The following is a 23336-nucleotide window of genomic DNA, read 5'->3' as shown; positions in this document are numbered from 1 at the left end:
TACCGAAGGTTGTATGAGCAATGTGGTCTACCTACTACCATTTTAGGCGAGCAATTAAATATAAAAGCTAAGCTAAGCTAATTCATACTTAGAATTACTTATTAGTCTTTAAGTTTAATAACAAAATATATAATTAAACCAATGGTGTCTAATCTATTGATAAAAAATATATTTAACATAGAATCAATTTAAAGAACTTATTCATACATTTAATGCGTGAGCGACGATCTAAATAACGAGAGTTCGTGTGTCGACAGCTTCCGGCTTCACCCGGACAGAGACGCCTTTATGATCTAATGCTCTTTTAGATCTCAAACGATTCAAATGCAACACGTGCATCGGTTTTAAATGAAAACAGCATCTATTAAGTCTACGTGTGAATATGTTCTCAGATATGATTCTATGTTAAATAATTAGATTCTTTATCATACTTAAAACATGTAATGCAGTAATATTAAAATAAAAATATTTGTATTAGGAATTTTCATTATTCACGTTAGGATATAGACATTTGCTACATTATATTATTGAGATACATTGAATTGTTATCTGCAAACAAATAGATTCTAATTATATTTTTCAAATCATTGAATCCATATAACAAAGGAGTATGTTACAAAGGAATAGAATATTCATATAAATAATAAAAGGAATGGAATTTGATGATCCATGTTAATAGATGACAACTGTATAATGTTACGAATGTTGGTGTATGTACAGAAATGTGGTCTCACAATTCTGACATTTTTTTTATTTCGTTCTTTTATTTCACTTTCTCTTTTAATCCTTCACAATCTCTATTTTTCTTCATATTCAGATCGTCTTCCGTGCATCACTATCTTTCCTCATCTTCTTACCTTGACCACAGTTTGATATATTATGCCAGTATTGCAGCAATTATTTCTATTTTTTATTTTAAACATTCATAGCTATTGGATGTGCCATAACCGCCTCAATTGGCAGACGGGCTGGCAATCGCTGTGTGGTATTGTGTTACGCAAAGGACACTGCTGCTCATCCTCTGGAAACTTTTTTACAACCCTATATAACCAGCTATCTATGACTGCAAGATTCAGTCCTCTACCACTGGACTACCACTGTTCAAAAAAGAATGCAAACACAATTTTGTTAATTACAGCACACTTAGAATCTAATCTAATAGAATTAACATTCCTAAACTGGCTGACGACTTGATGGGGACGTATTTAGATGGCGGAGGCTTAGAGCGACCTTCCGCCACTACCGGTGTACCACGTAACATTAGACTGGACAGGACTGAGACTTGCATTCGTAGGTCGCGGATTCAATTCCTTGGATACAGTCCTCTATATAATTCACAATTTGTGTATTAATTTTGATTGTCACTGCTCACAAACATGTTTCCAGAGGATGAACAGCAGCGTTATATATATATATATATATATATATATATATATATATATATATATATGGTGTATCCCCTCGAAGTAATCTAAGAAGGATATCTAGGTCTTGCAGTGAACGTCTACCGACTATCTTCTACGAAGTATAGTTACCGTATATAACAATATATGTATATATTGTACATATTGCTCCTTTTATATTTCTTATTCATACACAATTTAGTGGTGCGATGTAATCTGCTACTAGCGCCATCTATCGATCCGAAGTAATAGCTTTGGGAGGTATATAATAATTAATTTTCAACGATTGCGCGATTTTACAATGCGTTCCGACAAGATATATATTTCGCTATGGATTGCGTAAATTGTAACTTGAATGCGGTCAGTTAAGCTACAAATGAAACTGGTTGAACAAACTGTCAACTGTTTTTATTAATCTATATGCTATTAGTTACTTTAAAAAGTTTCCACTGTTTGGTATCCACCTTTAACGTAAATGGATTCTATCCACCATGCACAAAGGTTCTAGATAGGATTAGAAGTGTTTTGGTAAATAAGGACTGATAAAGTTGTTTAAGAAAATGCAGGAATATATAGCTCATTTGTTACCAATAATTGTACGGTAAATAACTTAAATAACTTAATTATAACACAATAAGAAAAAGCCTCTTTAAATTCGGATTGCTACATATTGAAATAATTATTGTTTACTATCTGTCCTTGCAGACATTACTGTCAGAAGATAATAGCTTGTCGAATTCAAATAAAAAAAAATTATGTTACATCTTTCATAGTGATCAGTCAGTATATAGGTGATTTTAAATCGTTGTAAAAACTTAAAAAGGTCAGTTTATAGCTTATTTACATAAAAAGAAAAAGTATATTCTATATTCGTATAAATACATATTAAAATATTTATTTCTTATTATATGGCCCTGCAGGCTTTACTTTTAAGTTATTATCTTGTCGAATTCCAATAAGAAATTAATTATCATTACATATTTAAGAGTGGTAGCTTATATTTATATAGGTTGATCGGAAATAGATGTGAAAACTTTAAAGCTGTTTGCTGAAAAATGAACTATAGATTTACATCTTTAAAGCATTTATAACTAATCGAAATATGTACACCCTGTATAGTGAGAATTGTTAAGCGGGGAGCACTAATTAAAAAGTGTGCACGATAATCTAGCGTGACGGTCAACGGTGTCTCTGGCACACGCGCGCAAATAAACCACTTTCTACCAACGTAATGTCAGCAGATAATGTCTGTTACAGACTTATTAAATGACTTATTTATTTAATTAATTATAATTAATGTACCTTTTAAAAAAGATACTTGTCCTTACATCGCAGCGACAAGAACAGCTTACTCAATTTGACATAATATATTACATTAAAATTTAAACGAATTGGCTAAAAAGATAGTTTTTTGATAGTTAGTTAGGTTTTGATAGTTAGTTAAGAGGTTATGTTTTTAAACCATGTTATCACAATGGTTAACAATTAAATCTTCGTCAACACATGGTTTAAAAACAGCTTTATCTATCTATTTATATAAAATCCCAAAGAATATATTTTAAAACGAATATCTCTCTTAAACATAATTACTTTAAACTTAGACGTGAATCTGTTACAATAAAATGGACGTCGAAATTCGTATTTTAGTAATTTATAATTTTTATTTTATTTAACGTATATATATAAAGGAATTGATTCTTTAAAATCAACAATACATTACGTCTTTTAATTACAGAGTTAGATTTTAATATCGGGAACACAGTTTTTTTTAATGGCTTCCGTAATTGGGTGCCTCGCGTTTTCCCCTATCTCGTGACAGAGAGTGACAGAAAACTTAGAATTCTAATTATTTATTTCACAACCTTCTTTTTATTTCTATACTCCTCTTTCAGTCTTTTTCATATTCCAACAAGCTATTTTATAAGTAGGTATAGCTTACAGTATGGTATTAGTTATGGCCTTTTTTTTATGACCGCAGTATAACCCTTATTGTTTTTATGCCTGTAGCACATCACTTTTGCCGCGGCGCCCTCTGGGAGGGCGGCGCTCGTGTGCATTGCACACCCTGCACTATAGGTTAAGCCGCCGCTGCTCTGAAATTCTTTTATTTTAAATATATTTATTTAAGAACAATAACAATATTCGTAATTAAAATATATTCATCAATACTAAGATTAAGATAAAACAGAAATATGTCTATATTTAAAAATACAGTAAGCCAATTAGACTTATACACATATTAATAACTGATTTAAAATTACATTGAGGATAAAATTCGTATAAAACGTCTAAATTTCGCGTAAGGTCAGCCGAAGAAATTCGTAAAACATTTTTGGCCAGCGTGTAGCAACGTATTTCGTCAACCGTACCTCGTCATGCAGTATAAACACATGACAATTGTTATTCAACCTCGATTTGAAATAGTTATTATGTAATTTGATACGTTTGAGGACAATGTGATTTAATAATTGAAATGCCTTCTTTCATAGGTGCCCCATGGAACTATATATATATATATATATATATTGTGTGTGTGTGTGTGTACATATATTTGACTCACTGGGGCACCTATGGGATACCAAACTACATATATATATTTAATTTAAAAATATTCAACTGCTTTAATTAATTTATAATAGTATCTTTTGATGATAAAAAATTGTAATTATTCAACTTTTTGTGGGAAATAGTCTATTTTAAGAAGTTTAGTAAACAAAAACTGGTTTCAATATCTATTATTTTTTACATTTACGTAACTTAGAAATGAATTGTTTTAAAATTTATTATATTGTGTTTATTATGGGCTCTTATTAGATTAAACAAGGTATTTTAAAAGAAAATAAATTATTAGGTTTATAATTCAAAAGGTAGAAATGGCAGTGGGCAAGGCGCGAGTGGTGAACACGAGCCGGTAGACGCAGCGTGGGCAAGCTTCCCACTAGGTGAACTAACAACATATTAAAGGTCGAAGGAAATCACTGGATGCCGTCAGCGCAGGACCAGTTATCGTAGCGATATGTGAAGGAAGCCTATACCTTCCAGTGGACATCTATCAGCTGAAAAGAAGAAGAATAAAAAAGGAAATCTGTGGAAAAAGTCTATTTCTAGCGCTGGGCATTTTTTAGCTGAAATGATGAAAGTAATTAAAATTATTTTCATTAATAAAAATTTTGAATACCTTTTTTTTCCGCTGCTAGAAAACTTTCGGATATTTTCGAATTGTCTAATTTTAATAGATACTGGGAAGAGTCTGGTAGGTGAAAGGTCAATATATTGCTAACAGGCTTCCTTAAACTTTGTACACTGCCTCTTTACCAACGTCGCGATGGACCCGATATTCACACGGTGTATATATTCATGAAATACCAAAAAGTTAGGTCTCTCACACAGTACACCACGGTGTGATCCTGAAATTTTACGACCGAGAAGTGAACACCTATTGTTCATTGTTACATCAGCTGCACAATGCCACGGCAAATTCAGCCATGATAAAATCCGAGAATTTTAATGCGATACATCCTTACAGACATCAAATAAAACAAGTAACAAATTTATTCTATTGAATAATTTAACATAGCCCAAACTTGGTGCTCTAATTTAAAAGCGTAATGTATTTTTCGAAAGATCAGACTGCAGAATCGTCTAGAGTTAATATTTGTATAGAGTAAGAGAATTTAAATTACATTTTTTTATTTAATTGTGTTTATAAATGTCCGAATAAAATATACATAGATTCATAATAACAAAAACAAAAAGTACAATAGGGGGTTTTATCAATTTAGGCAATATCTTACAGACAGAAGGACAAGTAGCGAGTGGTCGTGTACATGCAAACTTGTATGTATATTTATATATACTGTATAAATATAAGTATATAAAATAAGTAACAAAAACAACAAATTACTTGATAAGTTTTTACTTATTTGAGAAAAGAAAAATATAACGGAAATGAAAATACATTTTTCAAGAAAATACTTTTCAACTTTTTTATCTAACACTTTTTATTTTAACTGGCAACGGATTCCATGATGGAATGGTCTATACGACAAAAGATTTTACTATGTACTATGTAAAATTCGCTGGCATTATTAATCTCAGAGAGTTTTGATAAAATCTTCAGTTTAAATAGAAGTATATATATTTTGGTGTTACGAAAAAACCGCAAAGTAGCTTAGGTTGTATTAAAAACATAGTAGAACTAATTACAGATTCACCTGTGTTTTATCACTTTGTATGTTTATGTATTGTGATCAAAAAGTAAGTACTGAAATTGTCATTAAAGACTCCCGAGCATTAGGAAAGCAGGTATTTTTTTCCTTGCTTGAAATGTCATTAGATCCAGCCCAAATAACTTTGAAGAATATTTTATATCTTAAACGCGGTCTCCTTTCATATATGTCATTTATTCAGCTATTAAAATTCAGCTCATGTCGTTCCGCAACCACTGTTTCGCCTGATTTCGAGCCGGGTAACTTCTGGCTATTCAACAAAGTTAAAAGGCTAATGCGGGGACGCCGTTTTGACCATTGAGGAGATAATGACCGAATCGAAGATGGTCTTTAAGGCTTCACGGGAAGAAAACTTCCGACTGAGGACTGGAAAAGGCATTGGAAAAAGCTCGTTTTATCTAAACGTTTTATCTTTAAACAAAGTATTTACATTTTATAAACAAAAGTTATTTATTACTATTTTATTTATTACTATGATTATATGGGAGTTTTCTAATACTGCTAGACTTTCTACAAAAGAAGTTTAAATTTTTATTAAAAATCATCAACCTAGGCTTATTATACCATTGAGAAATATTTGAATTACAAAAGATTGCTGGGAACAATCGTCTCCGCTTCGATCTAGTCACGAGATATAAATTATTTTTTTAAAAAGTGATAGTGATGATCTTCCTGTCTCCTTTTTTCGAAGGATACCTACCTCCAAAAGCATTGGTAGAGTGAATATATTTGACGTTTCATAAGCGTCTGTAAACAAGACGTATTTCAAATTAAAAATTTTAAATTGAATTGAATTGTAACGCCCATGCTTAATAAGAAGGGGCTAGATTGTAAACAAAAACCTTATGGAATAATCGGTTCAGGTCACAGACGCCCTACATTTATTTTTTTATAAGCATAGAGGTAGTCTAGTGGTAGAGGCCCGAGACTCGCTTTCGTTGGTCGCGAATTCGATTCCCGTGATACAATATGATTGCTACTGCTCACAAGCAAGTTTTCAGATGATGAGCAGCAGGGTCTTCTGCGTACCATAATTTTTAAATACGATAGCCAAACGTGGCGATTACGGCTTTTCCCCCCATAGACTCCTTTTTATGAGGCCTATGTTTTGCAGTGAACTTTAAGAGGTGAAACGACGATGATGTCTAATTATTAATACAGATCAGAACTATGACATAGGCACTTAAAATTCCATATATCAACTAGTGATATAGTATCTTCAAAAATCTTTCGGCGTCTTTCCACCCAGTGTGTCGCCACACTAAAGGAGCGTAATAGCAAATTCCGCATCGAAACCGCGAAGCGACTGTTTTAAATGCGCACGACACTCGCGTTCGCTGCTATAGTTTTGCGTAACCCGGAGAAAGTTTTGTTGCACGGGGTCGCATTCGGAAGCGTATTTTTTTAGTATTATGCGACTTGCGATGAGATGATAATAATAATTAGAAGTAATTACCATGTACGATCGATTTTAATTCGCGTAAGTACGACCCTGACATGTTGATGGCGTCGTCGCAATATTATGACTTGTTCAAACAGACAATATGTTTTGTAAACTAACTATATGTATATTGTTAGTTGGATATAAAAAGATTCTCCGAAACTGTGTGGTGATTTAAAAACACTATATAAGGTACATATACAACACAGTTTAAGGTAAACGTGTAGCATTTTTAAAAAATAAAATTCATTCATTCAACGTTCGAACTTATAACAGAACTCTTAATGATCGTCAACTTATAATGTACTTATTGTATTTATCTATTTTATGTTTGACTCTACTATGCTCCGCAAGGTATTATGTTTGTAGAGAAGAAGCAGGAAGAAACAGCACTATAATTTGTCAGTAAATATCTTTAAAGCTTTTACGTCTATTTATAATCACATAATAAACACTTTGAAATATATTACATTTATTTTTTTTTCTTTTGGAAGACAAAGGTGTTATTACATATGTCAATACAAAATCTGCAGGTACAGATAGTAAACAATAATTAAATTATATTATTTTAAGCAAATGAGGTATTAATTCACCACTTTGAATCTTTTACAACTCACTATGTTTCAGGTATCGAACCTTTACCTACTATCTCTACCAATTCATATAATTTATCACTCGTTATAAAGCAAATATATCTAATATGCAATAATCCGAGCTCATACCTAGTAGTGGGTTACGTTTCAAACTCTATAATAGAAACATATATTCCAATAGTGGGAATAATATACTACCAAATTGTGTTACCATTGATGATATATGATAGTGAAACATTGTCTCCCACTCTAGGTGTTTTTGGCAAGCTAAAACTGGTTTAGTACCAGATCGAATGAGGAAATGACATGGCCAAATGGATTTTGAACTAAGTGGCAGTGGGCATCATTGCCGGCTGTCCTGTGGGAGTTCTCAAAGTTTCCGTTCTGATTCCGAGGCATCGCCTCCCTCATAGGCGAAGACTATTCCTAGAATTGTCTAAAAAGTAGTAACACAACAGAAAAGAATAAGACTCAGAAGTAAAGCAAACAGGGTCGAGCAAGATACCATAGATACCAACTAATAAATAAAATAACATAGGTTAAGTAAATAAGAAAACATAATAAAATACCTTATTTAATATATTGGAACAGACAGTAAAATGTCAATAAAACCTAAAAATTTAGTCAAAACTCTGATAATGTAGAAAAATATGGCGAAGGGATGGAGATGGAAGAAAGGTAATACACGGGACACGATTTGAATGTGTTGGATAGAAGCTTATTGTAGTATAAGAGATTGTGAAGGGTGATAGGATATAGTGACATAAAAGAATAAAATATATACCGGAGTTGTAACATCCCTGTTCTACACGATAGAGGAAATGAGTGGTCCTCAAAAAGAGGGAAGGGTTTTATAAAAACTTGTTATGTAGAACCGGTAGCTAGTTGGGACATTAAGGTTCTGAATTGAAGACCATGGACCACCCACAGTGATGACAAATGACATTGAAAACGCGTGAAAACGCTAGCATGATAAAGTCAACTTTTAGATGATCTTATTAAATATTTAGTGGAGTAGCCTACATCTAGCAGTAGAGAGTAGAGAGTAGTAGAGTCCACGTTTAAAATAATGACGATGAGCCAAATATATACATGTCATGTCATTATCGAGTCTTCTTTGTAAATGTCGATTCTATGTTTCTGAAGATGTTAATGCTGATATCCCTAAGGCTTTTACAGCTTCATCGGTACTGTGTTCAAGGACCGGAAGGGTCCGTGAAATAGATTTAATAACTAAAAAGTAAAGCTGGTAGAGCGCCTACCAGTTGCACGGGGACGCTCGCACGTTGTTAAGGCTCTTTGCTGTAGAGCTTTGACGGGGTGTATTGCTGGAGTGTGCTTGCGGGTTGGGACGGCAGCGTGGACCACAGGCGAGCCGAAAAGGGATCTGGATCCAGTCACGGTCGGCCCACGCTGTTCGCGGTTAGGAAGCAGCCTGTGTATAGTGTTGCAGGTGCAGTGGTTGCTGAGTGTCGATTCTACTGGGCGGTGCCCTATTTATGTGCTTATGCTTGAAAGCTACTAGCGCCATCTGTTGACGTCGGCTGGAACTGTAAAGTTTCGACATATATATCTATTTCTTCATTTAAAAGAAATCAAATTCCTTTCAATTGTTCTTATAGTTAGAATTAACTGTCACCAAAATTTCGTAAATTATTCAAATTGTGTTTAATTACTTTGATGGAGTCCTGATTGCATTGTATCGTCTTGCAGTAGTTCAAGCGTGTAATGAAAAATCACAGACTTCAGTGATAGCTCAACACGATCGCATTGTAAGACGATCTCCGGAAAGTCTTATCCTAATATTACCTCACGTGGGTCATTGTCCAATTGTTTTTCATTATAATTTCAATGTTAAAACTTCCATTGTTGATATTAGTAGAAAGTCTTCGTATAGTTTTAGAGCAAGTTACATCACTAGAGTCCATGTCTGATTATTCATCACCTTCATCATTTTAACAGAAGGACGTGCCTTAAGACTTCTTCTTATTGTCTTCCGATGATCTTAACTAGGTCGTCTGTCTGCCTTGTGGGTCGACCATGTATTTGCCGGGACGTGATTCCACTCCAATGTAGTTACACAACCTTTACAAGATTATGTGTCCGCCTTGTGTGTTTTATTATAGTTAGATTTATTTTCATATAAAACAATCATATGAGATAGTTCGGTAATTTGGTGTTATATATATATTTATATATATATGTATATATATATATGTGATTATAACAGTGAATATAAAATACTCTGGTAGGTAAATAAAAAAATGTATTACTTTTACTACTAGTAACAAAATTTATGAAACAATTATTTGGTTAGACATCAATGCTTGTAGGCTTTGATAAGAATATTGTATTATATGCTATATTCATATACATTTACATATACGCCATTTTAAAGTTACACCTATAGCCTATTCTATCGTATAGAGATTTCATTCTAAGCTGATAGTTCTGTATTTATATAATATGTTTACCTCTCCTTCAATGAAAAGCCTTGCATATATTTAACACGTAAACTGGAAGTAGCATGCTCATAAAAAAACTATTGTCTAATATACTTCAATAACGTGGTTGTCAAATTTGGTTATCGGTCGTTTTTTTATTCATTATACCCTATGTGCTATTCGGAAGTATGTCTTTAGAACTTAGAGGTCACTTTACGTCCGGAAATTACCCTTGTAGTACATATTTGTAATATAGCTTGTACATGTGTAATAATTGTTAAGTAGTAGTAGCCCACCGGTAGAGGAACTGGTACTTTCGGTCGTAGGGCGCATTGAGAATTACACTTTGTTTATTAATTATAAAGGATTACCACTGCTCACAAACAACAGTAACGTCCTCTGTTTATAATACCACACTACGATCGTTAACCCGCCTGCCGAGCAAGGCGATTGTGGTATATCCCTAGTCTATATCTATCTTTGGAAGAGGCTTTGCAGTAGGCGTCTATGGATTGAAACGACGATATGTAAAAAACATACAAAAAATTATAAGAAGGTGGTCTCGTAATCGTCTTAAATAAATAAATCTGAACTCTTAATAATCGGCAAATTATTATCTATTGAATTTCTAAACTATTTTTTGAACCTACTCTATTTCACAAGGTTTTATAGTTGTGGAGAAGAAGCAGGAAGAAACTCCACAACACATCCTTTAACATTTGTTTTACAATACAGATTTACACATAAACACTTTATCAGTTATAGCCTAAATTAAAACAAAATAATCACGTGACCTCATTGCCAAGGATTTTTATCATTAATGTATTCGTTTAAGGAATAATAAGCCTTTTCCGTGATTTTGTTTTTATTACGCTTTTTGATTTTTTTAATGGTAGTCGGAGAATTTTTTGTGATATTTTATTAAAGAATCTGAATAAATTTTTTGATAAAATGCCTCTTTGCGATTCTTTATAGACCTCTCCTTGCACATAGTTTCAATTTTTAAAAAAAATTTTTTTTTTGAATTTACGTTGTTTATAAAACTGTCAATATTGAACAGAAAAGATAAAGGATTATTGAGAAAGTTTTCCTTTTTTTCAGTACTTTGTTGTGTAAGGTAAGGTAGGTAAGGTAAGTAAAAGGTGTAGAGTAAGGTATATCACCTAATTAAAGATCAGTCAGCTTAAAGCTAAGCATACAGATGTACATAGCATTTACAACTAACGTTCATTGCACTTACCGTGCGAGTGTCGGTTTTTAAGAAGATGCCTCGGTTACAGAGCAGTGGTTAAGGGAGTCAACCCTGTTATATGAGTTAACCTTCACTGACTAGAGGAACGGGAGGGGAAGGAGCCAAAAAAACAAAATGTATTTGAAGTCCTCCCAAATAAAGTAATGCAGAAATAGTAATAGCTGTATTATTCGGTGAGGGAAGGCGACGAAAGTGAGGTGAGATATGAACGGAAGAAAGAATAAAATGGTATGAAAGAACATGTGCGGAATAAAAGAAGAAAAATTAATCGACATTAAGACGGATATAGGATGAGAATGTAAATAATATTAAATTCTATCAGGATATTATTATTGTTATAATATCATTGTATACCTAAGATAGCGGAAGTAACAGAAGCCTCCAAAGACAAAGGTTTTTTTTTATAAAAAACACAAATTGATCATCGACTTTCATCAAAGCATTTATAATAAAAATTTACATGCTACACCGTAATACTCATAATAAAAATTAATAAAAATAAACGAGGTAATAAGATTTTCATTAATTATTAACACTCTTTATTTTCGTATCCGTTATTATTAATTATCTATTTATTAAATATAACTAACAAAAAATGATAAATACAGGATGATTATAAATAGGCGTGAAAGCTTATTGTCAATTGATGTATATTGCATTATATGCAAAAGTCAATGATTTGGAGTCATTGTAAATAGGTGTGAATTTTTCGAACCTTTTTGCTGATTAATGTGCAATGCCTTTTCCCTTTTTAAAGCCTTAACACCTTTAACCAATCAACATGTATTATCAAAAATATAGAAATTTAATAGCTTCTTTTTAGTAATGGATGTAAATATTCCTGTAATAATGTAATATTTGGGTTGTATCACTTCCCCAGTTATCGATACGTTCGCGGCACTGGCCGATCCTATCCAACCAGTTGACTTACGTAAGCCGCCGATACTTCGCAAGCGGCTTGTGCAATGGATGGCGAAATGGCCGGCATGTAACCTAGTGTCTACTGTCGCCCAGCTAGCCTCCGTTCAAGGTCTAAACGGTTTGCATTCTCCCAGTTTAGAAAAAATATATATTTTATTAGCCTATCAAGTTTAAAATATCATAATACAGTCATTTAAATATAGAAGCTTTTAGTATGATAAATAATAAGAGGCCATGTAAATACTTAATCTATTCTATAATAAATAATAATAAATATAGTTAATAAAGGCGTATAAAGTGTTATAAGTTAATAAGCGTTCAAAAGAAATATAAAAGATAGTGCATACGAGTAAAAGTTATTACTTAGTTCTGTGGACGTAAGTACATAAGGAATAAAATGTTTCGAAAAAAGCAATGGAAAAGACTTCAACGCGTTTAATCAAAATGTCGTTTATTGACTGTTCCATTGATTTCATATACATAAGAACATCTTTAAAATGTATTTCTTTAAATTTATTCAAAATAATTCATTGCGTAACTAAAAGAAACATTAAAACCATATTCAAATGATTAATATAAATCTAATGTAGTGACAACTTCGAGAGTGTTAATGCAGCCAACTAACTGAGATACAGCCCTTCTACCATCATTTAAGTAAACAAGGCTCTAGTGTTAATGGATGTAGAATTAACAGGCTAGTTAGAGCTGCTATATCAAAGAGCATGGATTGAGATAAGAGGTCTAGTTAAACTGGATAATGCACACACGTATAAAGATATTTACTTTCTCTGCGCGCTCACAAGTCAGCCGCTCCGTCCGTGTTTATCAAGCGATATAATATCGCGAGTATTGCGTCATAGGCGAAAATGCCGCAAAAAGCAGGTGGATGCTTTGAGATCAGCTGTTAACTGAACATGTGTTCTCTTCACTCGCTTTTTTTATTAATTTATTTTTTAATTATTTATATTGTTATTATTGTTTTTATCATGTTGTGATCACGTATGTTCCTCTAGAGAAGGACGCCAGAAGAGCGTAATTTAATAGAAAATATCCTACATAACTATTAGGGTTTTAAACGCGCCTTGATCTGAAAGAAACCTACAAAAAAGCTCCGGTGGATGTTTTGTCATACGTCTTACATAGTTACATGTTATTTAAGAGACATAAAATTTGACTATGTTTAAATTTTTTCTAGACGAAACTAGTTTAATAAATCTAAAATAAACCTTTGTACTTGATTTAAAAAACTTTTCTTTTAAAATCGAGTTATTACCTTGTAAGATCAATTTTATCTTAAGTAAATGTATATAAATATAGATTGCTTAAGTCAAAAGTTTCCATTTCTTACGCCATTACGTTACTTGTTATTCTATATCGGAAATGCAAAGACATTACATAGCGTTTTCGATACAACTCACAATGACGTGCGCGTTGATGTCTTTTGTACCGCGAAACTGATACTGATGGTTTTTTAATAATAAGTTTTGTATTTCGCATGTATATTGTCTTCTTATGTTACAATTACTAATGTGTTTGTTGGAATAATAAAAATGGAAAACTTTAAAAAAATATGAATTTTGTTACTGATTATTTCTAAAACGACTTTGTTTATGAATTATTGTCGAAATAAAAGTCTATCCTGACCTTAGGGTCTCCCTAATTTTGGTGTAAAGTATTCTAATATTTATCTTCTGTAAAAAAAACTTCTTCCTTCTTAAATGAAGGCTTAAACAACTACTCTTAATGTAAATTTAATCGAAAGAAAAATTATACTTCATTAACAATGTTAATAAAATTTATTAATATTACAATTTGCTATAATTTTAATTTATATGTTAAGGATGTAACCTTCGTTTTATAACGCTAATAAGCTTTTAACAGAAATCAATTTACGATGACCGAGACTTTTAAACATTTTAATATTCAAATACATACATTAAAGTTATCCTTAATTATTATTTTCTGGGTCAAACACAGTTTCGAGAAAATGACAAATCGAATATTCTTGAAAGTGATATCGGTATCACTTTATCTATTTATATTTTAACTTAACAAAAATTAAAAGTTATTTTATTTAGGAACGCGGCTAATTAAAATCTGTTGAACTAAAACTCGTTACAACAGTATTACTTGCCAACATTTATTATTTATACATTACTTACATTTTCCTTAATTTCAAAATAATTTATCAAGGCGGTATTGTGTTTACGAATGTTATCTGTGAGCATAATTGAAAAAAAAATCATACTTAGTACATATTTATGTCTAACATTTCGCCTTCTTACTTAACTCTTACTTACAATTTCCTAACTTAATCCGTGATATAAATCTACGACCTTCAAATAACATTTACCACTGTTTCGTACTCAATCGCTCTACACTACTCAAGTATATTTCAAAAAAACTTTGGGGTATACTTCCTCCTGGATTTACGAAGTCATAAGTTAGAGTCAATTGTTGTGTTTAAAAGTCCGATTGGTAAGAGAATCGTCATATATGATCGTATTATATCATACAATTTAAGTATGTGTTTATAAGTAAATAAGTATATATTGTCATGTTTATATAGCATTTCGTAATTTCTGCCCACAGATGCCCATTGCTAGACATAGGCCTCCTTTAAAGTTATCTACGGGGGATGTAACATAATCGCCACGCTTAGCTTAGGGAGTTAGCGATCGCACTGTGGTATAACGGTACGCAGTGGACCCTGGTGCCCACCCTCTGAATTTTTTTATGAACAGTGGCAATCCCATAGAATTACATAAAGTACAAAGTGTGAATTAAATAAAATTGTATCTCAGGAATCGTACCTAAAACCTAAGATAGCAAGTCGCAGTCCCCTTATAAAACATATGGTATTACTTTCTTTTAACATTTACACACTCTCCTTCTTGTTATTTTTGCTCAACCTCTGGTAGAAAAAGCCTAGAAGATATTAAGTTCACTATTTCACAATGTGTGGAAAAAGAGGTAAACAAAAGAAAACCTTATCTAGGTTACAGAGCTATGTTATTAGGTAATAGAAAAATAAAAAAAATGAATGCATAAATAAACATTTATATCTACAAACAAAAAAGAAATAAAAAATTATGTAAAACATATATTTTAAATTTAATATATAAACCAATCCCATGCTGTTTTTAACTTAAGATAGACTGATAGATCTATTGCTTTTGGCATTGGGTCCGCCTTTTTAAGTTGATGTGTGAAATAAAAAAATAAGAGACAAAGTTAAGTAAAATCAAGTAGTGTGCAATAAGCTGTAAAATGTTGTTGTGATACAGTCAAGACCTATTTTCCGGAACCTTTGACCGCACGACGCAATGCAAGAAGTATATCACGTAGTACACCAACTTGAGCAACTTCTTACATTTTTCGATCGTATACATGTCTAATTCTATTCAATTTCAAATCTGTTCTGACCTAAATGTCTGTTTAAAATTTTAATACGTACATTAGCTTACACAATTCTAACTTTTGTTATAGTATTATATCTGATAAATATTTCAAACTGAAAACGAAACACAGTAGTTAAATCAAGGTTGTTCATTCGCCTCTTAAAACAAGTTATGTGCAAGAATTTCCAAAAAAAATAGATTTTCAAGAATTGAGGTAATTTTAGTGTTTTTTTTAACGTTTCTATCAATAATATAGTCTTAATATGGTTGATTTATGAAATTTTATAAGTTCAATATTTTTAATGTCCTTCGTTAAGATCTCGTAAATTTAAACTTTTGTAAAAGTAATCCTCAATCACTGAATGTATTCTAAAGATCAATGCTGGGAAAGGGATTGACTAATTTCGCTTTTTCTGTTTTCATATTTTCGCTAATGAAGAAATAAGTTCAAGAAAAAAAAAATAAAAAGAGTTATTTTCTCTTTCCATATAAATTATAGCCTTTTTATAGCTCGTTAAGCTACTGTGAGCTTAACAGTAAGGATCAGATTGATAGACCACGTTTCCATGCACTAAGTATGGCAATGCATTGAGCGTAAACTTTCGTCTTAAGGCACTGAATGATATTGAATGAGAAGATGTTACGTATTTTCGCAAATGTTGCACAGCTGAGTCGAGTTCTATTATTGAACTCTTTACGAAACTTTATTTTTTTTACTTTGTATTGTTGTTATTATTTCACCCCAATTTTTTATAAATCTTATTTTAAATTTCTAAATATATATTAATCTTTGTATTTAATTTATAAGACTTTCTCTTAAAATTTAAGTTATAACCCTGTAAATTTATCATATTCATTTGGATATATTATAGTTAAAATTAAAATCACATTAAAATTTACCATAAAAGTATATAGTAGTTTTTACACTATATTATCATGATTATATCATACAGTTTGCCAGATGGAAACCGGCCTGCACATTCGTGTGTATTTACATCAAAAACTTTCCTCAGACATTGTCGCAAAATCATCTTTGACTAGCGAAATTATGGACGTACTATAAATCATTTTTAAACTTTTTTTTATAATGTTGTGAACAGTATATTTAACATACAGTTAATAGTAGAAAATTTGAGTTAAAAGCATCATTCGGTATCAACTTGTTAACCTTGTGAATAACCTCGGAGTTCACATTGCATTTTCTTTTTTATTAAATTTAAAAAAAAATGACCTAAATTCTCTGGTCACTGAACTACACGGAGCTCAAAAGACGGATGCCTTGTCATAAGGGATTCAAGCGACAGGTACACACGTCATGTAACTGTAAACAAAATGTATGAGCGTTGAAAAGAAAAAAAAACCATTTACTTACCTCAATCAGCGAGCTCTCCGAAAATCAACACGTAAACGAACCTCTTTACATTCAAATAAATTAATCGACAAAATGCAACTGCATCGATCGTCTCCTATCACACAAAACAAGTTCTACAATTCGATGTCAAAAGAAACAGTTACGAAAATATAATTGCGTAAACTCTGGCATAATAAATGTCCAAGGATATACAAAAAGAAACACAGCTGTTAAATAATTCACGGAATTCGCGAACGAAACACAAGTTTGTATTTCGAACGAAATGTTTAAGACTAGAGAGATTTATGCGCGTTTTTTTAATCACATTCACGTGCGCGCGCGTCCAAAGCCACCCGCTCACTGACGTCGCTACCTTCGCTAGAACCGACCACGGCGACCACTGTAAAGACTGCTTCTCAATAATTCACAATGATTATAAATTCATTATTACAATAGCTCGAATAGATCGAGCGATTTATTCATTTATACAGGATGATTGGATATAGGTATAATAGACTTAAAGTTAATGTATCTAAATCACTCAGACACTGCTCCTGATTCGAACCCCAAAGACGTTAACATGTGACTTTATGTGAAAACCTTAATATACCTCCGTTCAACTTACCGGACCTCCTCAAGGAAAAATCTACGGCAGAATCTTTTGATGAGTTTGCCCGGCACATTGTCCTAAACCTCAAGGCATTTAACGGTCTATAGCGCTTTGGCAGCGACTTGAAATAAAATAATGTACCAATTAATGTATAATTGAGTAAAACTTCCAAATTGTATTGGTAATATGTATAAAATTTAGCTGTATTTACCTATAAGAGAAAATTGTAAATAATGATAAAACGCTGTCGTGCCTCACAGCTGGGAGAAGAAAGATTCGTATCAAATAGCGGCAACCCTCTCTCTTAACTGTCTGCGTTTTTTAAAAGTGAAAAAAAAAAACATTAATATCAAAACACTAGTGATACAAATTAGAAATAATAAAAAACGTATCCAAATGTCAATAATTAATAACGTAATGGTAACATATAACGAAACGTCGTTATCTAAATTGTGATTACGACATATTAAAATTGATTATTGTTAACTTTGTGTCCCTGCAGACAGCCAGAAGTTCTTGACCTGTCTGTCACATTCTACATATAAATAGAGTTACAGGGTGACCACTTTATGTAGAGTCGTTAGAAATAGGTGTAAAAGTTTTAAAGCTATTTTCTAAGAAATAGGTCGTACATTTACCCTTTTAATCCTTTACAATTTTAAACAATCATCCTACAACACTGGGTAAATTCATTTTTACATTCAGCCTTAATAAAATGCTTTAGAACCAGCTTTATTTGTACTACCTTAACAATAACATTTCATTTTAGACGGGAAGCGTACCGACTGGTAAACGAATTGTTAAAACTGCTGAAAAGATGCGCGGAAATAAACGTAAAGCCACAAAGAACATGAAACTGGATGGTTAAGGCATCCAACCATCACCGTCATAATGAAAATTTATGGGGAAGACCAATGTTAGTCCATCAGGGGATGTCTTATGGCTTAAATGAAAATGAAGTAAAAAACATTGGAAAGTTATCTCAAAAGTCATCGAAATACCTCAAAGGTTACGAAACTTCGAATTAATTCGAATAGTTATACTTATTAAGTTGACTTTGAAATCAGAAATTATTGAAAGACAGTGTTAGTAAGTCATAGATTTACAAAGATAGAAAATCGGATCATTGAACACGTAGCGCCTTGCCATAGAAAATTAATTAAAAAAAACAATGGCAGCGTACTTCTAAAAATGTTGATATTCAAAAAGTAAATCAATTTTATGCACTCTACTATTTTGTTCTTCGCTACTAATCTTTTCTTTTCCGTGTCTTTTTACATTCATTTTTCAGTAACCTTCCTATGAACGGTAGACAAATTTCGAAAGAAATTCGTACTTTTCATCAAAACATTTACTCAAAATATTATTTAATCTAACTTGAATACTGTTTTAAAATACGACACGTTACCACGGAACTTTAAATACAGGGTGATTGAAAATAGATCTAAAAGTTTTAAATACGTGAATGCATAGCACGTATGTCTGCAAAAAGTTTTAAAACTTTTTCCTATAATATAGGTCTGCTGAGAGCTGCTGGGGCTCGAGGATTTGGGTTTTTTTAAGTAAGAGTAAACCCGACGCAAAATGTGCGCAGTGCCGCTTGGTTGCAACAACCAGACGGTAGAGACTAAATAAGATAAGACATGGTACGGCTATAATATTAAAATAACACAGTAATTACGCATTCGTTTATAAAAAATATATATATACACTTTAAAATTTTACTTTATTAAGAACGCGCGTTTATAAACGTCTGTCGCTACATACACACTTATATATAAGCTCTCAACATCAAAATTCAATGCAATACAGTACAGTTGACAACACAGCTGATTATACAACTAGAGGACAAATACGCAAAAATATATTTAATCACGACGGCATAAAGTTCATTATTAAATAGCTCAAGATATCTTGACCACTAAGTTTAAAACAGGATTCTCCGAGGCGAGATTATTATGGCATCTTTTAGTTTTTATTGCATATTAATAAAATTTTATAACAATGATAATACTGGCCATTATGGATTTTTAAGTAACATCAAATTCTTATAACGAGTTTATACTGTTGCTAATGTAAAACCTCTTTTGTATAATATTGTTAATTCTTTATTATATAACTAAATGACTTATAATTGTAAAGAATGATTCATAATTAAATAGATTTTTGATATAAATGAACAATGTTTTTTTGAGAACTCTTATTTATCGTGAACTTATTTTTAATTTCTGTTGACTCTACTCTGCTGCGCAAGGTGTTATAGTTGTCGAGAAGCAGAACGAAACTCCACAACAACATATCTTTTAAAAAAAATAAAATACAGATTTACACATATACACTTTATCAGATATAGCCTTAATCAGGCTATATCACTGCTAAGGATTCTTATATAAATATTAGTTAAATTTTCAATATTTTTTTAATATGCGTTTTGAATTTTGTTAATGGCAGTCCAGTAATGTTATGAAAATAATATATAAAAAATATATTGTGCTTAAACGAATATATATTTTTACAAAAGAAAGAAAGGAATGTAAATTTATTTGTCTTGAGGATGCACTTCAACGTCCTCTGCATACCATAACATCACACTGCGATCGGCAACCTGCCTGTCAAGAGTTGCAATTATGGTATGTTCCCCATATAGATGACTAATAAAAGAGAGAAAGATAGCGTTTATAACTAAGTGTTAGTTTAAGTGATAGTATATAACTAAGTTTAGTATAAGTTTATAACTAAGTGTAAACACTAAACATTATTTGTGTCATTGAATAAATAAATAAGAAGTGTAGGCGAAATAATAAACAAAATAAGAACCATTGTAATTAGTAATGTAGACGAGGAAAGAAAAAAATGGCGACGTGTAAAAGAATATGAAAACTTGTAAAATGTAAGATTTAGTGAAGAATGTAAGAGAAAAGAAAGAAAGAATTAGTGAGGAAAGAAAAGAGAAAAAGTAAAAAATATACAAAAAGACAAAAATCGGGTTTTACCGCATTATAACGTCTCTTCTCCAAACAAAGCACGAGGAACGAGAAAATAAAATTTAGAAAATGCAATAAAGATACCTGTTTGTAAGGTAAAGGCTATATATTAATTATAAATTGTCGTTTGAAAAAGAGTCCGCAATAAAATAACTAAAACTACAGAAGTCTATGTCCTCACAAAGTTATTACTTATCTATATACAGCTTGCGCAGCAATGAATGTACGGTCGTAAAAAAAACTTACTCAAATATTTTCCAAGCGATCTTGAAAGTCCATCTATTGGCAATTGAAACTCGTTTTAGCATCTAATTCTTATTGATTTATAGTAGGACCGGTTGAAAAAGGTATGTCAAGAAGCGCCTACCTACAACCTTGACAAAGTCATCTGTACAGCTTGTGGTTGGATTCCTACGCTTGCCAGCCTTTAGTCTACACTTAGCAATCCTGATACAACGACGGCTATTTGTTCAGTGTGCTGTCATATCCATTGAATATATATGATTAAACCTTCATCGTCAAATGTGATTCTAAATTTAAAATTCGAGAACAATTCGAAAATATCAAATTTCAATCTTATAGAGTTATAGGCAAAATTACGAAAATATCACGTATAAGTCACTGTTGGCGAGCTTGTGAACTGTATAAACATATTAAATAAATTAAAATGATGCTGGTAATTCAATTACACTATATATATATATATATATATACAAAACATCTAGTTTTGTTTTGACAGTGAAATAAAACGTAACAATGGACTGACAGAACAAACATATAATATATAGGTTTTAAATGACGGTTTGAAATTCGGGGGGGGGGATCTTTCGGACGTTCAAAATGTCCCGCCTTTGGGGGAGAACAGGGGTATGTAGGATTACTAACCACTAAAACCCCCCGGTGATCGCCCTCTGCGTTATACGGGGAACCGCGGTGTCTCCCGATCAGGGATCGCCACGCGGTCTTCCCTCGCGCTATTTTAGATAACCCGTCCCGGGTGGTGCTATCACAATGGTTCGAGACCACGTCGAACCTTCGTCCGCCTCAGAATCGCCGAAGCTAGTGGGAGTTTAGGACCCCCACCCTAAACTCCCTCGACTCCGAATCAATCTTAACCTAATCGAACCAAATTTAAATTGACAAACCTAAAACCAATGGAGTATGAATTTGAAACTCGATTTGTGTGTTTTAAAATTAACAATAATTATATACCATCATTATCTCAGCCGATAGAGTCCCAAGACATAATCCTCCCACAAATACTGCAACGATAATATATCATAAGAATATATATACAAAAATAATGTTATATAGTTCGATTAACTATACAAAAAACATACTATATTCATACATCATCTGCGAATAAATTGGATATATGAAGACATACATAACTCTTAATAAATCACCGTTAATGTGTTTTTTCGCTTAAGTTATTTACCCTTACTCCTAGTGCAAATGATCGCGTAAGGCTAATTGCGGTAATAAATTGTGGGGAATATTATAACGCAATTTCAATTGAAATATGTCCTCAATGTTTAAGTTACATGCTTTTATCGCATGTAACCAGAATTATAATTTACCTGTTCATGTAAAGAAGCGTTTGCTTAATATAGAGAACGCTTTTATATCGAAACTCATTTTTATATAAATAAAAATCTTAGAAAAAGATACTGTTATTAACTTATCATTCTATAATTTATTATAAATTCTTATTCTCTTCAGACTCTTCGAAAAGTTATCTAGTTTATGCCTATAATCGATAACAGAGTGTGTAAGTAACACGTACATATAACAAAACTAGGGAAAAAAGTGAAAACTAAATATATTTTTCCAAATACTTTATTACAAAACATACAAATCTTTTCCTATTTACATTAAGCTATTAATAGTGTGTACATTTTATTTTAGAATACAGAACTTTATAAAATAATATACAAATCTACGTTTATAAATAAAAGCAGGAAGATACGATAACATAGATTTTGTACTTCAAGCATAATTAATGTATAAGTGTCCGCAACTTCACGCAGCGCCGATAGATGGAGCTCGCAGTCGATTACCACGCGCTTTCGTTTGATCATACAAGGTTGAATTGAAAATTATCAATGACAAGAATGAATGAAAATCCCAAATATTTTCACGCCACTGAGAATATAACTCTATAACATTTTCTTTTATTTATTCAGTAATATAGTTATTTCTGTAAGTGTAATGCATTGTAGTGATTGAGAAATATCAAATCGTAGGCTTTTATAGCTTGATAGGTTTAGAGGTAAAAGTCAAGTAACTACACCAATACCTCACTTTGCGTCGCGGTTACGTTCCAAAAAAACACGACGCAAATTGAAACGCCAAAACCATGTAAAGATCGAAGATAGTTTCCGGGGTCACGAAAATATAACTTTTTAAAAAGAAAATTGAACAAAGTAAACATTTGAAAAACAGAAATAATATAACTCTGCCGATATATTGGAATAATATTGACCTTTTTTGTAACCAGAAACAAAACGTAAGAATTTATATAAATTTATAATTATCTTGTAAAAAAACCATAACACACTACGTAATTTGAAATTGAGCTTTAAAATTAGCAAAACAAAGTGAAAATAAAACTGTATAAAAATTCCGTTGATTTTTAGTTAGAAAGGGAATCCCCGAGTGTTGATGGCATGGCGCAATTAGAAACAAAAGTGTTGCCATCTTTTAG

The sequence above is a fragment of the Battus philenor genome, unplaced genomic scaffold, assembly GCF_028537555.1.
Source record: "Battus philenor isolate CCGP_79_NKW_IND1 unplaced genomic scaffold, ilBatPhil1.0.hap1 SCAF_20, whole genome shotgun sequence".
NCBI classification, from domain to species: Eukaryota; Metazoa; Arthropoda; class Insecta; order Lepidoptera; family Papilionidae; genus Battus; species Battus philenor.
This window is presented reverse-complemented; position numbering follows the sequence as displayed.